Source organism: Psammomys obesus, unplaced genomic scaffold, assembly GCF_907164565.1.
Source record: "Psammomys obesus unplaced genomic scaffold, mPsaObe1.curated_primary_1811, whole genome shotgun sequence".
NCBI classification, from domain to species: domain Eukaryota; kingdom Metazoa; phylum Chordata; class Mammalia; order Rodentia; family Muridae; genus Psammomys; species Psammomys obesus.
Window position 1 is genome coordinate 4,860,137 of NW_026586550.1, and position 22,036 is coordinate 4,882,172.

At 41.1% G+C, this 22,036-nt stretch overlaps 1 protein-coding gene across 2 annotated transcripts in view; it reads right to left on the bottom strand.

Annotated features, from left to right (window-relative positions):
• Chchd3 (coiled-coil-helix-coiled-coil-helix domain containing 3) overlaps nt 1-22,036 on the bottom strand; it is a 260,092-nt gene that overhangs the window by 11,321 nt on the left and 226,735 nt on the right. The window lies entirely within an intron of this gene.

Consider the following 22,036-nt stretch of genomic DNA (forward strand, 5'->3'; position numbering starts at 1 on the left):
CTTGTTTCTTTGTGACTTTCACTACTCAGTGTGGGTTATTTTTAGAGAAGTCATACAATAAGCTTGTTGAATCAAGGTAAAACAAAACAAAACAAGGTAAACATCTAAAAATCCCCCAGGTTAAACTTTTGCAATTATATTTACAAGTCTCAGATTTTAGCTGGATTGCTCTCAGTGAATATGCCATGTCAAACATAAATGTTTCCACAAAGCTTATAATAAACACTTAAAAAATACTAAGCCAAATGAATCACAAACAGAAAATACTCGGTGTGTATAGCAGAACTCGCATTACAAAGACTAACCACACAGAGAGAAAATATGCAAAACAACCATTAATCTAGGAATTTATGTTTTTAAAAAATTAGTTTAATAAAAAATGCTTCCACTCTTATCAGTTCTGTCACTGAAATCTAAATGTTATTCCCACATAATCCTGAAGTAGCATTATTTTAAGTTTAATGGGTTCTAAAAACAAAAGCCCCAGAGAACATAGGGGGAATATTTCCCATCAATAAGTAAACCCTTAGGTGACAGTTTGTCTCCTCATTACTTTTACCCAACACGATAAGCTAATATTTACTTTGCTGGAGTAGAAATGCAAGCCACATGACTGTTCCTGAGGGAATCTTCTTCCCACTCCCCCACAAAGAAGGTGGGCATACAAGGGAAAAGATTTTACATAATACTGTTTTTACTTTTTCATTCATTACTTTACTACTTGTCTAGTACCTGAGAACAGAATTTAAATCTAACTCCAGGGGTTTCAATTCTTTTCAAGCCTTTGATGCTCTGGATGTCTGTGGCTTTTTCTGGACCTAAGCTTCCCTTATCCACCCAAAATGCGCATCAGCCTCAAAAAGGAGTCAGCTATACTTTTAGAAGCACAGCCCCCAAAAAATCACTGACCAACTGATGACAGCAAAACTTGTGACTGGATAAATGTTGAATAAAATATGATTAAGCATCAGTTCAGCAGAATGCAGCAAATATATGGCTGACAATGGTAATGATGCACACAGGAGAGCTGAGCTATTGAGCTTCTGTCCCAGGGCTGACAGCTGACCAACTCTCCAACAGATCTAGGTCTAGAGTCAGAGAAAAGGTGGAGGGGAGAGAAAAGGCTGTCACTAGTAACACACAGGTAATATGCACACACACACACACACACACACACACACACACACACACACACACAGTCACAATGTGTATGCATACACACATAAATGTATGTATTTTTCTCTTAAGACTGTTGCAATAGGTAGCTCATTAGCCACTTCCTCTTTAGAAAGCAGTATTGCAAGTCACACATAAGCGCTGACCCTGAGCTGGGCCCTCTGTTGTACAGTTCAAGTCTAGGAGTTAGTTATGGTTTGAAGTGTATCAAAATATACTTTTATCACCACAAATCAATACTAGTACTCGCTTCCAAGTCCTTGATTTCCTGTCTGGTAGTTTGTTCTGTTTGGCCACCATCTGAGATCCTTTTTGTACACATTTTAACCTGCATTGATGACTAGAAGCAGAGAGGGGAAAGAACAGTGGAAATCAGCATAACTGGCCCCCAATTCCTCCAGACTTGGGTCCATTTCTCTTAGATTCATCTAAAGGTGCAGATCTGCCTTTGTATTGATCTGCAGGGCATTTTATGCTGTCCTAACGCACTGTTTTCACTCTGAAAGATGCTAAATGAGATTACTACCCAACATTAGAAAGCCATAAAGCACAAGCCATGGCGCCTTCCATTCAGGAAAATGGTTTCAAAGATATTTCCAATACGCATTATGAGAAGCCCTTCATATAACCATAGTTGGCAATTGACTTTTATTGACCGCTTTCATGCCTGCTGAAGGAAAAAGCCACTACTAGGCAAAAATAAGAAATGGCAGAATTCCAAGATATTTAGGTCAAAAAAAAAAAATCACATCTTAGTTGAAAATGGCATTTAAACAATTTAATTTCACTGGGTTTAGGAAAGATTGAGTGAAAGAATGATGAGTGACAAGATAAAGAGCAAGATGAATACACATCTGGGAAACACAGGCCAGTGATAATTAAGACACTTATCCAAAAACAAGTTGAGCCAAAAGGAACTGTTAAATAAAGCTAATCTCTGAAAACAGATATTTATAACAAAAACCAAAACCATGTTTTGGCTAATGAAAATTACTGGGAACTTTTAATTGAATTTACTCTCTTTTCCATTTCTCTTGTGTCCCCCCCCCCTTTTTCATGAGATAGGGTCTCTTATATGTAGTCCTGGATGTTGTGGAATTTACTTTGTAGACCAGTCTGGCCTTGAACTTACAGAGATCTACCTGCCTCTGTATCCTGAGTGCTGGATTTAAAACATGAGCCACCATACCTGGCCATGTTCTCTACTCTTAAGTCAGTCCTTTCACAAGCACAAACTGCTCCTGCAGTGATTCTCTGGCCCCATCCATATCCTCAGTGCATGAGCAAGGGGCTGGACGCTAGACACAATGCAGGACCAGAGTCCCAAATATGAAACCCAAGAACAATACCACAAGTGAGCACTCTTCTTTCCATGGCACCTGGGAGCAAGACTTTCCCATTTTCAGCCAATGCTTAATGGCAATATTAAAATGTATCTTGGATAATATAGTCACAGATTTTTCTTATTACACTCACAATAAGCCCATAAGTGATCCCTTGGGAAAAAAAGAGCAGAAAGAGATTGGGGCTGTTTCTAATTTTCCAAGGCTTCTAACCACCTGGTGATAGACATAAAATTATCACTACCACGTCAGATTATTTCCTTTGGAGACTTTCATGAAGGATTAATTAATTGGTCAAAGGGAGGGGAAAGCACCATGGATGAAGTGGAGGCTTATTTAAGCGGTACCCAGAAGCCCTCCTCAGATCCTGAACACAGTAACACTTGGTTATCAGTTCTATGGCTGTCTCAGCCTCACTGATGCCTCTCCCACTTTCATGTTTTACAATCTTCTTTGATGTGAGTCAGAGCTTTAATTTCTGAGGAACCTACTTATCCATCTTTTTAGTTCTGCTAATATAAACGGTGCAAATAATATGGTAACTTCAGAGAAAGAACTACATGGAGATAGTTCAGAAGAAGTCATGTGGTGACAATCAGCAGTCAGAATTCTCAAAGCTCTGGGGACACAAAAGTCACTCATTGTGAGTGCAGACACAAAGAGGATCCTTTCCTTGTATGTTAACCAGGAAGCACCCTGTGAGAGGTCTACAAACACTACGATACTGCTGCGGTTATGTAGGGGAGAGGGGAGAAAACACGAATTAATGAGACACCTAATGCTAAAGAGAAAACTGTTTTCTTAATAGGACCTAACAATGTATCTTTCATAAGGTCAGACGTTTTATGTAACATGGCTGTGGAGAGAAACCTCTCATTCTTAAGGCATAGCTCAAAAGCTATCATTAAATTACACCAAACTGTTCTTTAGATGCCAGCCCAGTGGCCAGCAGTGTTACCCCCCCTAAAATGCAGCCTTAAATCTATGCCCACTGACAATACTTAAAAGATACAATAAGTGACTATCCTTTATCATTCATAATCAAGGAACCATAAAGTGCAATGCAAAGAAAGATTTTAGAATGTAGTCATTGTTTACTAAATTTGCACTGTGTTTTACCTTACATTATAGTATCCTAATACTAATTTTCACAATCAAATGTAAACAGTCTCTAATACTGCAAGAGCTAAAAAACAAACTAAATTTCAAGCATTTCTAGGATTCTTAACTGCTAACCATTTCATTAATGATGTCTCTATTTGAACTTCAATCAAATTTCCAGTTACATATTAGAGGCTAAATACAGCTAACAGGCACCTGCTTTCTTTGTTTTCCATTTGTTTTCGCATACATTTTGTGATATAATGTCTTAAAACTAACAATGCAAGATGCTCTCCCCAACAACTATTACTATCACAACACCAAAACAGCTAAGAGCCTCTGCCAGCGTAAAGTAAGGAGCACGGATCTCAACTGTGTGTGGGTTAGCACTTAGCTTCCGTGGTTCTCAACCTTCCTGATGCTGAGACCCTTTAATCCCTCCTGGCGTGGTGACTCCTGACCCTAAACTTATTTTCATTGCTACTTCATCACTGTAATTTTTCCACTGTTTTCAATCATAATGAAAATATTTTTGGAGACAGAAGTTTGCCAAGGGGTCATGACTTACAGGTAGAACCACACGGCGCAGCCAAGCTGACAGGCAGACCAGCACTCATAACGAGTGCCCACCATTTGCCCAATAGTCAGCCTGGTGTTGGAAGAGAAACAACTCAGACTAGATGTCCATGGAAGAGAGCCAGTCTTCCACATGTGGGGACTCAATCAATACAAGAGAGAAACTGTTTTTGGGGAAAAAACGCATTTTGCTCAGAAAAGTGCTGACACATACCTGCAATCCCAGCATTTGGAAAGCTGAGGGGGCTGTGAGTTTGACATCAGCCAGAGTTATGGAGACTGTCTCAGAAATAAAGTACCTGTGCTGAAGAGGTTTTCTGGCTAACAAGTACTCACATAGTATCACTGACACTGCATTGATATTACAACCAACCCAGATGACTGAGAGTTTCAGGAAGGATATGCCTGTTACATGCAAGTACTAAGTCATTTTACATAAGACATTTGGATATCTGAGGATACTGGTATGTGTTGGGATTTGGAATAGTCACTTAGGAACCCAGAGGGATGAAAGCTGCCTTACACAGAATTCTGTTCTGAAAACCCAGGGCTTGAAAGCTCAGTATCTAGCTCAAAGTACTTTAATATTTAATATTTTAATTTTAATCTGCTGACTTTTAAAAAAGTTGTGAGAACCAAACTCAGTATCTGGATCCCCAAGAGAAAGGTGAGCGGTAAGGAGTGAAAGAAAGCAACGCCAGTCTTTCTGTACTTACAGTCCAGAATAAAAGCCCCAAGGATGCTATAAGAGGCAATGTGGTCCTGCCCGGCCTGGGACCCCTGCGTTTATAACTATTAAATAATGAGACGTTGGATGAGTGAAAACCTGTCCAAATCCTCAGTGTATACCTCCTTTCGTACTCACATAGTAAGTGAGGGGTACTTGGAGTTGACTGGGCCAGGAAGGACAAAGGAAGAATAAATTCAACAGCATGTGCCCACATCCCGGCTATTGGGGAGGGCAGCTAGTGGGGAACTATGCCTTCTGACACTGTGGGACTTTGCAGCCCAGCTTCTTTTTGGAGAAAAGTAAACTCCAGTCACCACTCTTAGCATGGCCTGGGTTCATCAATGCCAGTGAAGAAGTCAAGAGTGCCACTTCCTCCCCTGACATCTGGACTTAAAAAAAAAATGGGGCCATATGCACCTCCAAAGAATTATGACCCTTACTGTTTGGTTTTGCAAATAATTCTTTGGACAAAAAGGATGTTACTCATTCAGATAAAAAGATCTGTGAAGTCAGGCATCTTGTGTGAGACAAAGAAACAACTGGGTCAATTTTCACTTTCCGTATCATGGTTTCCTTGACCAAACCTGGGCTACACAGACAGTTTACCTCTAAACTAGAGAGAAATAAATTCTTTAAGATATTTGGAGAAAGTTCCCCTTTCTCCACATCTTCTCCTGCATGTGTTGTCACTTGAGTTTTTGATCTTAGCCATTGTGAAGGGTGTAAGGTGAAATCTCAGGGTCGATTTGATTTGCATTTTCCTGATGACTAAGGCCACTGAGCATTTCTTTAAGTGTTTTCCTGCCTTTTGATACTCCTCTATTGAGAACTCTGTTTAGCTCTGTACCCCATCTTTTAATTAAATTACTTGATTTGCTGCTTAACTTCTTGAGTTCTTTAAATATTCTGGATATCAGCCCCTTGTTAGATATAGGGTTGGTGAAGAGCCTTTCCTAATCTGTAGGCTGTCGTTTTGTTCTGACGACAGTGTTCTTTGCTTTACAGAAGCTTTTTAGTTTCATGAGGTCCTATTTATTGCTTGTTGATCTTAAGAGCCTGTGCTGCTGTTGTTCTGTTCAGGAAGTTGTCTCCTGTGCAAATGAGTTCAAGGCTCTTCCCCACTTTTTCTTCTAACAGGTTTAGTGTGTCTGGTTTTATATTGAAGTCTTTGATCCACTTGGACTTTAGTTTTGTGATAAATATAGATCTATTTGCATTTTTCTACATGTAGATATCTAGTTAGACCAGTACCATTTGTTGAAGATGCTGTCTTTTTTCCATTGTATGGTTTTGGCTTCTTTGTCAAAAATCAGGTGTCCATAGGTATGTGGGTTTACTTCTGGGTCTTCTATTTGATTTTATTGATCCACGATTCTCTTTCTATGCCAGTACCATGCAGTTTTTATTACTATTGCTTTATAGTACAGCTTGAGATCAGGGATGGAACCCTCCTCCATTACTGGTGGGAATGTAAACTTGTACAACCACTTTGGAAATCAATCTGGGGCTATCTTAGAAAATTAGGAATAGTGCTAACTCAAGATGCTATACCACTCCAGGGCATATATCCAAAATATGTGCAAGTATACAACAAAGACATTTGCTCAACCATGTTCATAGCAGCTTTATTCATAATAGCCAGAACCTGGAAACAATCAAGATATCCCTCAACTGGGGAATGGATACAGAAATGGTGGTATATTTACACAACTGAATACTACACAGCAATTAAAAACAAAGAAATCATGAAATTTGCAGGCAAGTGGTGGGAACTAGAAAAGATCATCCTGAGTGAGGTGACCCAGAAGCAGAAAGAACACGCAGTATATACTCACTTATAAGTGGGTATTAGTCACGTAATATAGGATAAACATACTAATATCTACACTCCTAAAGAAGCTAAACAAGGAGGACCCCAGGGAAGTTGCTCAAGTCCTCACTCAGAAAGCAAATGGGATAGACATTGGAAGCAGGAGAAAACAGGGAACAGGACAGGAGCCTACCACAGAGCACATCTGAAAGACTCTACCCAGCAGGGTATTGAGGCAGATGCTGAGACTCATAACCAAATTTTAGGCAGAGTACAGGAAATCTGTTGGGGGTGGGAGGGGAAATAGAAAGACCTGGAAGGGTCAGGAGCTCCACAAGGAGAACAACAGAACCAAAAAATCTGGGCTCAGGGGTCTTTTCTGAGACTGATATCCAACCAAGGACCATTTTATGGAGATAACCTAGAACCCCATCATAGATGTAGCCCATGGCAACTCAGTCTCCAAGTGGATTCCCTAGTAAGGAGCTGTTTCTGACATGAACTCAGTGGCTGGCTCTTTGATCACCTCCCCCTGAGGGGGAGGGCATCCTTACCAGGCCACAGAGGTAGACAATGCAGCCAGTCCTGATGAGACCTGATAGGCTAGGGTCAGATGGAAGGCGAGGAGACCTCACCTATCAGTGGACTTGGGGAGGGGCATGGGAGGAGAAGAGGGAGGGAGGGCGGGATTGGGAGGGGACAAAGGAGGGGGTTACAGCTGGGATACAGTGAATAAAGTGTAATAATAATCAAAAGTAAATTAAAGAAAAAGATATCTGGAGTAAAAGCAATATTAGGTAGAATTGGGAACATAGAGCATAACGGATGTCAATGTTTTAACTCAGCCTGGAAGAACTGGAAACCAACTTCCAGGCCACATCTTGCCCATGCTTTCTTAAGTTCTTATCATTTTACAGCTACAGACTACCAGTGTCTGGGTAGGGAGATTTCATTCAGACACATCTTTCTATCTTTTTCCCCCTTAACAATGACAGGAATATTGCTTTTGCTTAATATACATCAGGCAATCGTGCAGCAGGAAAAAGTTGTGAGTGACTTAACAGTGCTTGAGTCACAGCAGCAGTTTATACTGAGCACTGTAGACTGAAATGGGACGTCTTGCCTTGCACAAGGGGATAAGGAACATAACTTTAGTTATGTTTCATAGGAGTGACTCTTGGTTCTAAGAGATGTAGTATCTGGGGACATGATCCTTTTGTTCCTTTAAATATCTGTAATGAAGAGATTTTCCAGGACACAAGTTGAATTTCCAGAGGACCCTAAAGGAGACAAGTAAGCTCACATACCGAAGTGTTCCTATCTACATAGCTCAGTAAGAGGGCAGCCCTGCACTACTGTACTAAAGACAAGTTACAAGATTGCCGCTTACCTGACACTATGCACAGCAGCTCTTCAATTAGATAACTGGATACATGATTACCTAAGCATACACAAAGCATGACCCCAGCTTTTCCTTAATGTGTGTATGTATAATACACAGACTGAAGCTGACAAGTTCAAAGTCACTGTATCCCATGGCTCTGTGACTTATTTCCATTTCCCCATGTTGCTTTTTGGAATGCTCACAATATTATTCCAAGGATGGAAAATATGAGGATTTGGTTAGTTCATGAATTCTTTCATCCATTCGGTCACATTAACTAATATGATTGATCTAGCAATGATGATTAAGAATTCATTACATGCCATCCATGATGACAGTTGATAAATGAGATATGAGCTTGCCAACAGCCTAAAAGGGTGAAGCAGAGGCATACATGAAGCTTTAAAATGTGACCTAACCATAACGTTATAAACATAGTGGCAGGCACTGTCAGACAGCAGTGCAGCCTGGTTTGAAACACAGCCAAACAGTATTCCAGATGAGTGCTGGCAAACAAGAAATAAGTATTGGCTTTAAAAATCCCTTAGGCTACCTTTCAAGGCCACAGGGGATCTGTCCAGTATACCTAGACCATAGAGATTCTGAACTTGGGTTGTAAATACAACCATAACCTTATGGTAGTAAATCTTCTAAACTCTTCTGATTTCCCTCAGAAAAAGCTCTGAGTGTGTGGTTGTATGTGTTAACACAGGCTCACTGCACAAAGGTGGGAGGAGCTATGTGCAATAAAAACTTAGAGGTTGAGTCAATCAGAGACTTCACACAGAAATAAACAGAAGACTAGTATCATGCCCGCCAAAAATGATGTCAAGGCACTGCAGGGCTGAGTCTTGGGGAGACTAGTGGTAATTTTTAATTGATAGGGATCTTCAGCATTCATCATTTTCCTAGCACAAGTGCCTTTTGGAGCCTTCCTATTGGGCTGTACTGATACTACCATGAATGAGAAAAACAGATAATCCAATCTTTCATCAATGCCAAGATTTGTAGACAGGAAAAACTTGGATAAATTGGGGATGGTAGAAGGATCTTGGGGCCCAGAACAATTTACTAAAATTAGACGAAAATCCTGGAGAAGAAAGAAAAGTTACATATCATACTGGTGATTTAGAAGAAACACAAACGGATTAGCTGAGCACAACACCCAACCCAAGAGAAAAGACACAGGAAGGAGGAGAGCACAAGTTAGAGATGAGGGCACTAGCACACACTGGGCATGTTTCTAGAGACAATCCCAAACCCAAGGTCTTCAAGGGCATTACTCCCTTCATCCATCCATTCTTCCCGAAGACAGTCCTCTAGTTCAGAAGAGGGAGAACTGGGAAAACATAATAGGTATCAAAGGTGTAGTTCTGATGATCTAACAGGTTTTAATTTTTTCACTGGCTATATACTTTTATGGTGTGTGTGTGTGTTTGTTTAGAGGCCAGTAGTCAATGTGGGGTGTCTTCCTCAATTGTTTCCCACTCTGTTTTGTGTGAGAGAGACTCTCACCGAATTTGGAACTCACCATCTTGCAAGAATAGCCGGTCAGAGAGTTCCAGGAATCCTTCTGACTCTCTCTCCTCAGCACTAAGGTGACATGTACAAGCTGCCAGTGGCACCCAGGTTTTTTTTTTTTTTTCCTTCAAGTAGGTGCTAGAGAACTGAACTCAGGTCCTCCTGCTTGAGTCACAAACACTGTACTGACCGAGCCCCAGACCTCTACTGAGTTTTCCTAACACAGGATGCTTGCAATGGACTGAAGACCTTCGGAGAAAATTACCAAACACAACTTCCCAGAGATAATCTTCCCATACCTTCTTCACATGTCTTATTAAATCCTTCTAACCCATGGAAGCTGCCTATTGCAACACTGCAGAGCAGTGAATCTTCCTATTGGACAGTATGGAATCAACGCTCTGGGCTTACATAGTCAAACATATACCTCTATGATAAGCTTCTAATTTAAAAAAAAAAAGTCCTTTGGGATGAATTTATTATAATCCTCTGCTGAGGAAAGATGGGATGGAGAATATCTGTGATGAAATTTAAGTTATTTGTGCATAAAAACAAGTACTGGTGTCCCCACCTTTTCTCTGCTATAATCAAATTTAAAAGAGTACTTTTACGACATCAAGCAGCTTAAGTTAAAAAATTTAAAAACTCACATCACAATGAGGACTATTACCCATCCTAAAAAATTAGGATCAGACCAACATTCAAGTCTGTAGTGAGAGTGTTGCATCACTTAGATGGTACTTTCTTTCACTACATTTTAGAAGCAAGATCCAAATACCAGATATGCCCTGAAAGGAATGTTTGGGGCTCCCATTGATGAAAGAACAGCAAATGTATTTATTTTAGTGACAAGTATAAAAAAATTACCTAGACTGATTTGCCCTTTAAGCATCATAGTATTGACAACATAGAGTGAAGGAAGCAGTAGTTGGGAAGCGGGCAGAGTTGAGCCTTCTGTCTGCTTTCCATCTGTTTGGAGTATTGAAAAGAGGATGCTTAGGTAGTGTCACTAAGGTAGGGAGACCACCCCTGGATATAGGCTGTCAAGTAGAGAGAATGCCACATGGGCATGACAGCTGCAGACACTATGTAGTGGGCAGGGAGGGTATTAAGGTCATTCCTCTAAGTATATAGTTTGTTAAGGTCATGCAATACAAGGTAACCTAAGTGTTAAGGAAACACTTGTGAGTGCTAAGTGCCACAAGTGTTCTGAGAGAGAGGGAAAGCTCACATTTAGCCTCTTGGAAGGGAGGAAACATGATTCAACAATGTCCCCACTTGAAGGGTGGACTGTAAGAGGTAGAGGCCACTTTGCCAGGGACTGTGTAGGCCAAGGTCTAGGCTCAGAGGAGTCTAGAATGTTCAGAGCTTTCAGGGTGTCATGGGGTAGGAATATGGAGAGTCTTATGATAACACAGCTCAGGCTTTATTCCACAGCAGATTCCCAAGGCCTTAGCCAGATGTAAATCTCCCAGTCTGTCCTCTTCCCTGTCTTCACACCCTGCCCAGTTACCATGTCCTTATTCACCAGTGCCTCTATTCTTGCCCAGCCATTCCTCTTAGTAGCTGTTTCATCTTTACATCTATGTGCTACTCCATAGGTGAGCTGATAGCCCTCCATGAACATCCACATCCCACCCCCCAAGACATTTATGTTGGAACAACTTTCTCATTGTTTACAAAAGCCAGTTGCTTCCTTTCTGCTGTGGAATAAAGCCTGAGCTGTGTTATCATAAGACTCTCCATATTCCACCCCCTTCCTACTCAGCACTACCTCCTTCGGCCCTCTCCCAAGTAGAGCAGCTTTCATGTGGCCCATCATGCAATGGGGAAATCTGAAAGGATAGAGATGGCTGCAGAGCCTCAGATGACGGACACCCAACAGGGTTTAAAAAAACAAGTTCTAGGGTCTTCCCTATTTTTTCTTCTGACCGATTTAATGTGTCTGGTTTTATGTTGAGGTCTTTGATCCACTTAGACTTTAGTTTTGTGCAGGGTGATAAATATGGATCTATATTCATTTTTCTGCATGTGGACATCCAGTTGGACCAGCACCATTTGTTGAAGATGCTGTCTTTTTCCATTGAATGGTTTTGGCTTCTTTGTCAAAAATCAAGTATTCATAGATATGTGGGTTTGTTTCTGGGTCTTCTATTTGGTTCCATTTTCCTCCTTTCTGTTTCTATGCCAATACCATGTAGTTACTATTGCTCTGTAGTACAGCTTGAGATCAGGGATGGAGATACCTCCAGAGGATCTGTTGTTCTGTAGGATTGTTTTGGAAATTCTGGGTTTTGTTTGTTTCTCCATATGAATTTGAGAATTTTTCTTTCGAGGTCTGTAAAGAATTGTGTCGGTATTTTGATGGGAATTGCATTGAATCTGTAGATTGCTTTTGGCAGAATGGCCATTTTCACTATGTTAATTTTACCAATCCATGAGCACGGGAGATCTTTCCATCTTCTGATATCTTCTTCAATTTCTTTCTTCAGAGACTTGAAGTTTTTCTCAAAGAGGTCTTTCACTTGCTTGGTTAGAGTCACCCCAAGGTATTTTATGTTATTAGTGGCTATTGTGAAGGGTGTTGTTTCCCTAATTTTTTTTCTCATGAAATTTGCAGGCAAATAGTGGGACCTAGAAACGATCATCCTGAGTGAGGTATCCCAAAAGCAGGAAGACACACATGGTATACATTCACTTATATAGACCTATAAGATAGGATAAATATACTGAAATCTATACACCTAAAGAAGATAAACAAGAAAGAGGACTCGGGGTAAGATGACCAATCCTCACTTAGAAAGACAAATGGGATGGACATTGGATGTAGGAGAAAAAAAGAAACAGGACAGGAGCCTACCACAGACGGCCTCTGAAAGACTCTACCTTGCGCAGTGTATCAAAGCAGATACCAAGACTCATAACTAAACCATCGGCAGAATGCAGGGAATCATATGAAAGAAGGGGGTGTTAGTAAGACCTGGAGAGGACAGGAGCGCCACAAGGATCAAATATACCAGGACACAGGGTATATTCTGAGACTGTTCCTCCAACCAAGGACCATGTATAAATATAACCTAGAACCCCTGCTCGGATATAGCCCATGGTAGCTCAGTGTCCAAATGGGTTCTCTAATAAGGGGAAGGAGGACTATTTCTGACATGAACTCAATAGCGAGCTCTTCCACTCCCCTCCCACGAGGGAAAAACAGCCTGGCTAGGCCACAGAAGAGGACATTGCAGCCAGTCCTGAGGAGAATTGATAAGCTAGGGTCAGATGGAGTGGGAGGAGGTCCTCCCCTGTTAGTGGACTTGGAAAGGGGCAGGGAGAAGACGAGGAAGGGAGGGTGGAATTGGGAGGAAATGGGGGAGGGGGCTACGGCTGGGATACAAAGTAAATAACCTGTGATTAATATAAAAAATTAAAAATTAAAAACAAACAAACAAAAAACAAGGAGGCCTTGTGGGGTCAGAGGTGAGGTAGGTAGGAGACATTCTAGTCAGATAGTGAAGACAATAAAGTAGTCCAAGAAGACAGGGTCATCAGCAGTTGGGCATAACTAATGGATTTCTTTCTTAAAAAATTCAATAAAATTTACATAGAGACTAAAAGGCTAAAACTGAAAGGAAGGTATTCCCATGTAGAATGAACAGCAAAGGTGTGCTTCAAAGCCAGCCAGGGTAGACTGTATGCAAAGAGGTTGAATTACCAGGCCGTTAATAGACAAGGCTGGGTTTGGTGCACAGACCTGTACTATAATCTCACCATTTTGGAGTCAGGAGGATCAAGAGTTTGAAGTTAGCCTGGTCTATGCTAGACAATTTCACAAAAAGAAAAAGCAAAATAAAGAAACAGAGGTATGTGGAGGGAAGGGGGCATACATGGTCTGTGCAGACAGTGTGTGGTTGAAGAGTGACAAACAAGACTTCTGTCTCGGGCACGTAATCCACAGGTGTCTGGTGTGATTGTCGACAAGTGGCAGGCAATAGATTTCCAAGAAGGAAACTCTAAAAGTTAAACGAGTAATTATGGAGTGGCCTGAAACCTTGGGAGATGCTAAGACAGAAGCTGGGTGCAAAGCAGCAGAGACAGAGTTCAAGCTGCAGGGGGCCCAGCTGTCCTGCCAGGCTGTGCCACTATACAGGCATAGAGGACACCATCACAGATGCTCACCATCAAGGGTGGGCCAGACATTCTCCTGTGTCTTCTATCAGATACCTTTATATACAAAGCAAATACATCCTGAACAGGACATATCTAACACTGACTCCTAGAAGTTGTTTTGCCCTTGGGGGGAATGTCCAGTGTTTCCAGCTCCTGTCCCTCTTTCAGCCGCTGTAAGAAGCTGCTGGGGTGATGTTTAATGGCAAACAGAGAAAATCTGGCAGAAAATACATTAAAAAATAGAAGTTTATGGATGTTGGTCAACCATGATTATTTATTCTGCATATGCTCATGATGTGCACAAGTTCAATTTAAAATCATATAACATCTATATGCTGATATATGCAGAAAATACATTAAAAAAAAAAGAAAGAAAGAAAAGCAATTGGAAATAGCAGCTGTTTCCAAGGAGAAAATGGATAGGTGGCCAGAGTCAGGAAAGAGATTTACTTTTGCATATGAGAGTTAAAATTTCCATCATGAGCATGGATTGCTTATCAGGAAATAATTCATCTCAAATGTAATGACCTATTACTGAGAGACATTCTGTGTGCCCTGGGAAGCTGCTGTAAGAAAGCTTGCTTTCCTGGATGCAAATCCTGGCCCTGGATGCCTAGGCGCAGCAATTGTTAACCACGGATAGAAAACTGAAGTTAACCTTGAGACATCAGGTGTATAACTTGACACATTACACCAAGACAAAACCATAAACCTTAAAGTAAGTCATACTGTTTCCATATGCATCAATCTTCAGCACAAATTTGGTATAACCCTTTCCAATTGATATTTCAGCAACTTTATAAGAAAAACAAAACAGATAAACCAGAAACAACCCAATTAGCCAAGTCACGGGTCAAAGCATTGGTAGTTTACCAAAAAACTTAAAATAACCTAGAACCTCTGCTCGGATGTAGCCCATGGTAGCTCAGTAACCAAGTGGGTTTCCCAAGTAAGGGGAACAGGGACTATTTCTGACAGGAACTAAATGGCAGGCTCTTTGACCTCCCCACCCCCACAAGGGAGGAGCAGTCCTGCTAGGCCACAGAGGAGGACTTTGCAGCCAGTCCTGAACTTACCTGATAAAACAGGGTCAGATGAAAGGGGAGTAGGTCCTCCCCAATCAGTGGACTTGGAAAGGGGCAGGGAGAAGATAAGGGAGAGAGGATGGGATTGGGAGGGAATGAGGGAGCGGAATACAGCTGGGATACAGAGTTAATAAAATGTAAATAATAATAATAATAATAATAATAATAATAATAATAATAACAACAATAGTAATAATAGTAATAATAAAAAGCTTAGAGGCTTCCTCCACCCATAAGACTCTTCTGAGCTGGTCTCTGCTTTATCTCCCCCTCTCCTCTCTTACTTTTAAGTAGGTCCCAAACCTCTGATCTCTGACTCACTTTGTCCACCATTTCTGGTGATGTCTTCCTTCCTCGGAGCTAATCCCACTGTGCTAGGTGTGTAGTGGTGAAACTCTACCCTCCTCACGGGTGAGCAGCTCCCGGAGCTCAGGGTTCAGTGGACTTGAGACGGCAACCCACCCTTCTGAAGCCAGGACTAGCCCTGACAATGCGTGCTGACCCCCTCTGCGGGTGAGATTTCTACACTAAGCATCATCTAGATGTGCTTAAGTGACTGCTTCTATTTGTTTACCCTAAAAAGCTTTTTACCAGTGCTCAGGACTAAATCTGGGAGAAAGCAGTGCTCATCATGAGCTGCACCCCTTCCCTTCCTCCTTTTCTCCACTCCTGTTTCTATCAGTAACAATTCCACTAGCACATTATGTTGCATTAACCTTTGATATTTTGATGTTATGGTTATTAGTTATTCCTTAAATGCTTTTTATGTCTATCTCTTCCTCAGTTTCCCCCATTTCTACTAGGCTATTGTGTACTGCATTACTGCAGCAATCTCCAATCTCTCTGCCTTCAACTGCTTCTGTTTCATGCTCATTAACATGAATTTTCCTCACTGAATAGCCCATAAATACCAACCTTGCCTAGGAGTCAACTAGGATTCTCCCCCTGCTCCAGCCCCTGAAGCTTATTTTACTTCTAATGCAGCTCTCACATCCCTTGTCTCCTTACATGCTACTACTCAGGGTGCAGGGAGAAAGAAAACAAAAGAAAACAACAACAACAAAGCACCTTTCAAACGCTTCCACTAAAGTCCTATTTACCTATTCTAGTCTCACACTGAAAGCACAGATGGTGACATTTGCAAGGTTGTTTTCAGATACAATAGAGTATGAAGCAGTCTAACAGCCAAGGAACACAACTATCCGTATTCTTAATGTCCATTTCCCAAGCCATGTTATAAAATTTCATTCTATAAATTGATTTTAGTTTTCACTCATGGATAAGGGCACTATCTCCAACAGTGACAAGTTTTTATAGGAACTAAATTCATTTCAAAAGTTGGACATTGAGGCTTTAAAAAAATGCTTGAGTAACATACTTCTGTACAGAGTGTCTATCTGTGAAAATGAGCATTTGAAATAGTAACCTTTTACTCACCCAAAGTCCCTGGAAATGAGGAGACAGTCTCTTTGCACTTCAAAAAAGGATGTTTAAGAAAGCCGAAGGGGAATTGAGAATGCAAAATGGTAATTAACAATATTTCATCTCTAGCATTAATGGCATCTAATCACACATGGTAACACTACTAATTTTCGGCAATGCATCCTGAAGCCAAGTAGTTGTTAGTATTTCCCAAACTACTCCACAAATCAAATATAAAATTACAGGAAAAGGCACTGCCAGAGCATTTGGTGGCTAAATAAAGTGAAACTTGGATTAGCAGAATAAATGTGCCACATGTGCCTCTATGAGCATTCACACAATAATTCTGTAACAAATGAAAAACTAATGTCTTTTTTTTTTTTTTTTTTGGTCTGATTTTACTACAGGATTGAGGACTCATGTCACAAGAAGGCATTACATTCTAGTACAACATATAACCTTATCCCTTTGTATTGCAAAAATGGATTTAAGCATTTTTAGAGGGCAGGCAAGATTAAGCAAATTGCCTTCAGAATTTTATGGTGCTGCTGAAATCTCAAAATGAACGAGAACGAAGTGTAGAACAACAATAGAGTGCACAGGCTCTCTGGGTGTTATGATCAGCCTGGAACTGGTGCTGCTTCAGAGGTGAATCTCAACGGTCCCCTCCTAAGTATGCAATGATGTTTTACTGCAAGACTAAGCAGCACATCCATGTTGCACTAGATTCACTATGCTCAGCTCTGCTAGCTTTACAGCTCCCCCGGGGTTCCAATCCAGCAGTATTACTCTATGCCACCACACACAGCCATAGCCCAGGAATGGCCTGTCACATGGCTTTCCAGTTGAGTGTTTCTAGAGAAAAATCACAAAACAAAGGGAACTGGAATCACCATGTACTCTTGAGTTGATACTAACAGTTGTCCACTATGCTACTGCTTTGCTGAGCTCTGTTCCCGCTTGCCCATTATGACAAGTGTTCATGTTCAGGACAGCCTCTGAGAGCTCACCACTGGCCTTCCCATTTTGCTTGGTGGCTAATGCCTGGGTCTCTTATTTCATAGAGAAAATAAGTGATAGATACCAAAAGACAACATCCTCTCCTTTCCATCTACATCTGAGCCCAGCTTCCCTTGAGAGACTCTCATATAAGGAAAGGCATCCATCCCTGCACATGGCTCCAATGCTCACCTGACCGTCTCCCAATGGTAGTGGGATTCTATGAGACTGTTCTAGCATTTCCAACCTCTTCTACTCGGTCATTTTTACCAGCATGAAGTTTCTGTAATGATGGGAATATTCTGCATCTGTGCTGTTCAACACACGCTCACAGTCATATGCTACTAATGAAGCATCTAAAATGTGCATTTAAAAAGCAATTTTAATCTTTAATTTTAATAAATTTGAAGCCAGACAATCACTTGTGGCCAGTGACTCAGCTCTAAGAAAAAGTCTATCTTTCCTATGGTTGCTTCTGCTTTTACCCACTCTATTTGGTTCATACTATAGTGGTTTGTTTCCACACAACCATTCAACAGAATAGCTACAGTTAAAAGTCAGAGACCAAAAATCCAGTGATTTTTAGTAGGCATTATAGAACTGATGACTCAATAAATTTACACCTTTCTTGAGAAGAGTTTACTGGCTTCAAAAGTTTATGTGCTTGCCTGTTCTTCCTCCCTGTTCTGGCTTACCTTTACCTGTTGAAGTCCTCAGGTTCATAGGCCATCTGGTTGTCTCTGCAATTTCATGTCTGTATTCTAGCTCCACTCCTAGCATGACTAAACGCCAAATGTGAGCTGGCCATTTCAATCTATCTAGTGTCTCTATCTAAGTGCTTAGGTGAGGGCTTTCTTCTGTTACTCACACCGAGGATTTTACAGGCACTGCACACTTACAACTGGACTCTCAAATTCTTCCTGTTTCTCTTTATTCTTTCTTCCCCACCACAGTACTTGGGCTCACAAAAATCATAGTTCTATTTGATACATCTTCCTCCTATGTTAGCAACATCCAATCTGTCACCCAGTATTGTAAATAAAACTCTCAATTAGATATGGAATGGGTCTACTTTTCCCATCTCTGTAGTCATTTCCCTAATCTAAGCCATCATGCCCAGCTGCCCGGAGAGTCTCACCAGTCTCTGGAACAGTCTCCTGGTTTCCATGCTCCATCTGTCACCTGTATCTTTTTAGAAACTCATGAATAAAAGTACAATCAGATCGACCCTTCCAAGAGACCAATCCGACCTTCCACTTACCATACTAACCATTTAGACTTATCTATTTAGGAATTCAGTCCACATGACTTATTATTGCCTACTGGGTCTGAGAAGACATCGTATCTACCCGATTCTCTCCATTATACTTTCTTAAATTCTGCTTCCCTTCAGAGCCCCAAAGAAGCCAAGCTCTCTCCATAGGCTCTCAACACACACTGGTCCAGCAGACCTTCCTTCCTGTGTCCTTAAACTCTTAACATTTAGACCACAGATCTCAGCCTTACAAGAAGTTGTCTTTGATTTCTCATAGTCAGTATCTATGGCACAGGTGTCATAGCACTTTTTACAATCACCAAATGTCATTAATGAGTGACCAGTCATTTCCAATCTATAAACTCCAGTACGTGGCACATCTGTGAGGTACCATAAGGTGTTCAGTTGTATCTCTCTGTAAAGCCCCTGGATATTCTTTCTCTGCATTTCAGTGCCCTGCATCAGCCAGTGTGTATGTGAGGGGAGGTGTGCCTGGAAGGATGAGCAGCCAAAGAGTACTAGGAAGACAAGCCGAAAGGGAAATGAGAAGTTTCCCAATACAACAGCAGGATCAAATCTGATTAGGTCCTAGAATAATTACTGTTTGTCCTTTAGGCATTTACTATGATGGCAAAAACATCTAAAACAAAAGTCCAAATCTGTGTTCTACCTCTTCCTCATTGAAGGAGTTGGACCAGTTACTTAATCTCTCTAGAGTGGAGCTACTCCAGCAGTTCCTACCACGGAAAACTGCCACAGGAATAGTCAGTTAAGGTGCAAGAATGCAACACAATCCTTGGGCACACAGTCAGTTCCTAACACACCTTATTATTTCAATGAATACATTTCTATATTCTGGTAGTCTATTAGTTATTGCCTTAAATCCAAAGAGAAGCAGGCATCTTTAGTGACTCCTCATATAACCTGAAGGTGCCTATAGTGTCTGTGTGCTGTCAAAGATGATTATTGCAAATGCATTGGATAGAGGGAGTAAAAAGGTTGTGCTATTGTAAAGACCAAATCTGTAGCATGAGGAACATAATTAACCTAAACCTATATGCTTTTTCTTTCCTCAACTAAGTTCCCAAAGAGAGCAACAGCCCTCCCTATGAATAAATGGAATTGTATCTAAAGTAATTACACTTGGCACAGATCTGCCCACTGTTGGTGGCAGGGCTGCTATTTGTGACTAGGCAGTGAGGGAAACTGAGCAGAATTGATGGTAAACTGCTTTAATTTGCTTTCATACTAGCAGAAGCCTGCCTAAAATAAGTTGGGTATTTTGAGAATAATAAACACCACACAGTTAAAGTTCTACTGCCATTAAGCTAGCATTCAAACATGCTAAAAAACTGGTTTTCAGACTCTTTCAGTGAGTTTCTGTATCTTCAGGGTCAAAATGTCATTTTGTAAAGTCAGGCTGACAGTCTTCAGCAGGAGGCCCAGACTGCCAGTTTTAATTGAAAAGGCTACCTGCTATCTCTCTGTGTTTATGTGGTAAGGTTGGTTCTCTTCTCCAGCCCTGCCCAGGAGCTATAACCACCAAAGGGCACTGAGAAACAACAGAAACATAGGAGGGTCTACTAATGATGGCTCCCTGTTGGGATGGCTCTAGGTGGTATTCTGGTTTAATATGAAATGTTTCCCATAGGCTCTTGTGTTTGAACACTTGGTCCCTAGCTGGTCTTTTGGAAGGTTGTGGAATCTTTAGGAGGTGGAGTTTCATTGGAGGAAGTAGATCACTAGGCACAGGCTTTGAGGGCTTACAGCCTTGTCCTACTTCCTGTTTTGCTCTGCCTCCTTGTGACGAAAGAAATGCTACTAGTCAGCTTCCTGCCCAGGACACTGCCTTCTCTACCTGCTGCCACATCTCCCCACCACAAAGGACTGAATCCCTCTGAAACTGTAAGCTAAAATAAACACTTTGTCCCATAAGCTGCTTTGGTCAGGGACAGGAAAGAGGGGCTAGAAGTCTCTATGTCCTATGGGTTGGCTGCTAAGAAAACCTAGATAAAAGTTAAAAGACTTCCAGAAGCTGCAAGAGTGGCTTCTGTGAAGGATGAATTTGAACCTGAAGCCAGCATGATAAAACCAGGAATATTTGTGTATTCAGTACTGTTCAAAAGTTAACTGGTGAAAAGCATGAACAATTTGGTAAGAGATGAATAACAACTGCGACTATGGCTCAGACCATGAAATAGATATTTTTAGACCTATCTGCCTAATAAGATCAATATACAAGATGAGATAGGGCTAAGGATGGCCAGTAACCCCAGTGTGAATTTGGATGGAAAAGCCCATAAAGGGAAACGTGTTAAGTGCTGCTCTCGATTACAATTCCAGAGTAAGATGTGAATAAGAAGTATGGCTGCCTAAATTAAATAATTACTGAGTTAATTATCATCACTAGCATACATAATGAAATAAAGCAGGAAGGAGCTTATCAAAGCTTTTTAACACGGTGGTAAATCAATTATAATACTAAAGTCTGTCAAATACCATTAAACTCTACCATTTTTTATATTTACTATAAGTACCAGTATTTTGATTGAAGAAATGATTATTTAAGAAATAGAGCCTTATCCTGTTTGTAGTATTTAGAAGATGGGTCATTTGACTGAAATCTTATTTCCTCCTTGTAAACTGTGGCTTCTGCCCATGAGACTATCAGAATGCACAGGGAGTTGGCATCCTTCCCTGTTTTACAAATGCTGAGCACCACAGAATGTTAATATATTCTCACACTGCAAACAAAATGGCAGGTATGACTGCACACGGAGGATTTCTATCAACAGCTGTTTTACTTTGATTACTTTTAAGGCCCTTCAATACTTGCTACATTTTCACTGGTCTCGGGTCACAGGAAACCACTGTGAAATAATGTGTTCTCTGACAACAGGCCATACCAGCACAAGACGTAACAAAATAAAGGGTCTTTGAGGTTTTCCATTTCTCCACGTTCCTGGGAGAAGATGTGAAAAGAGCCCCAGGGACAAACATCAATGCTTTTGGCCTTCCTCCTTCCTTATCTACCCATACTTCCTAGTTCTGGTCTAGGTGCCATTAATTACAGGGTAAATAGATATGCACGTGCGCTCCTGGTGTGTAATAGCAACCACAGTTAAAATGTCAGCTCTCTTATGCCAGTGACAGACATCACTAGTCAATCCCTGACACTTTCAAGTAGAGCTCCTCATATTCTCGGACTCTTTCTCACCACAGTGCTTTCAGCAGCCACCACCAACCTGAGATAGTGCCAGAAACACAATTTGCTTGTTGCTTTTCTTTGTGAGCAGACTTTCCCTCCATGCTATTGCTGAGGTCTTGGGCTGGACTCTTTAGTTATGTATTTTCCTCTGGTCACAGTTAAGGCTGAGCCTTGTGTAATGTCAAAATTCTTGAGAGGCCTGGCTCTTTTCCAGAAAGCACTTTGCCATACAAACCCCCCAAGGTTTCTGAGAGTATGAAAG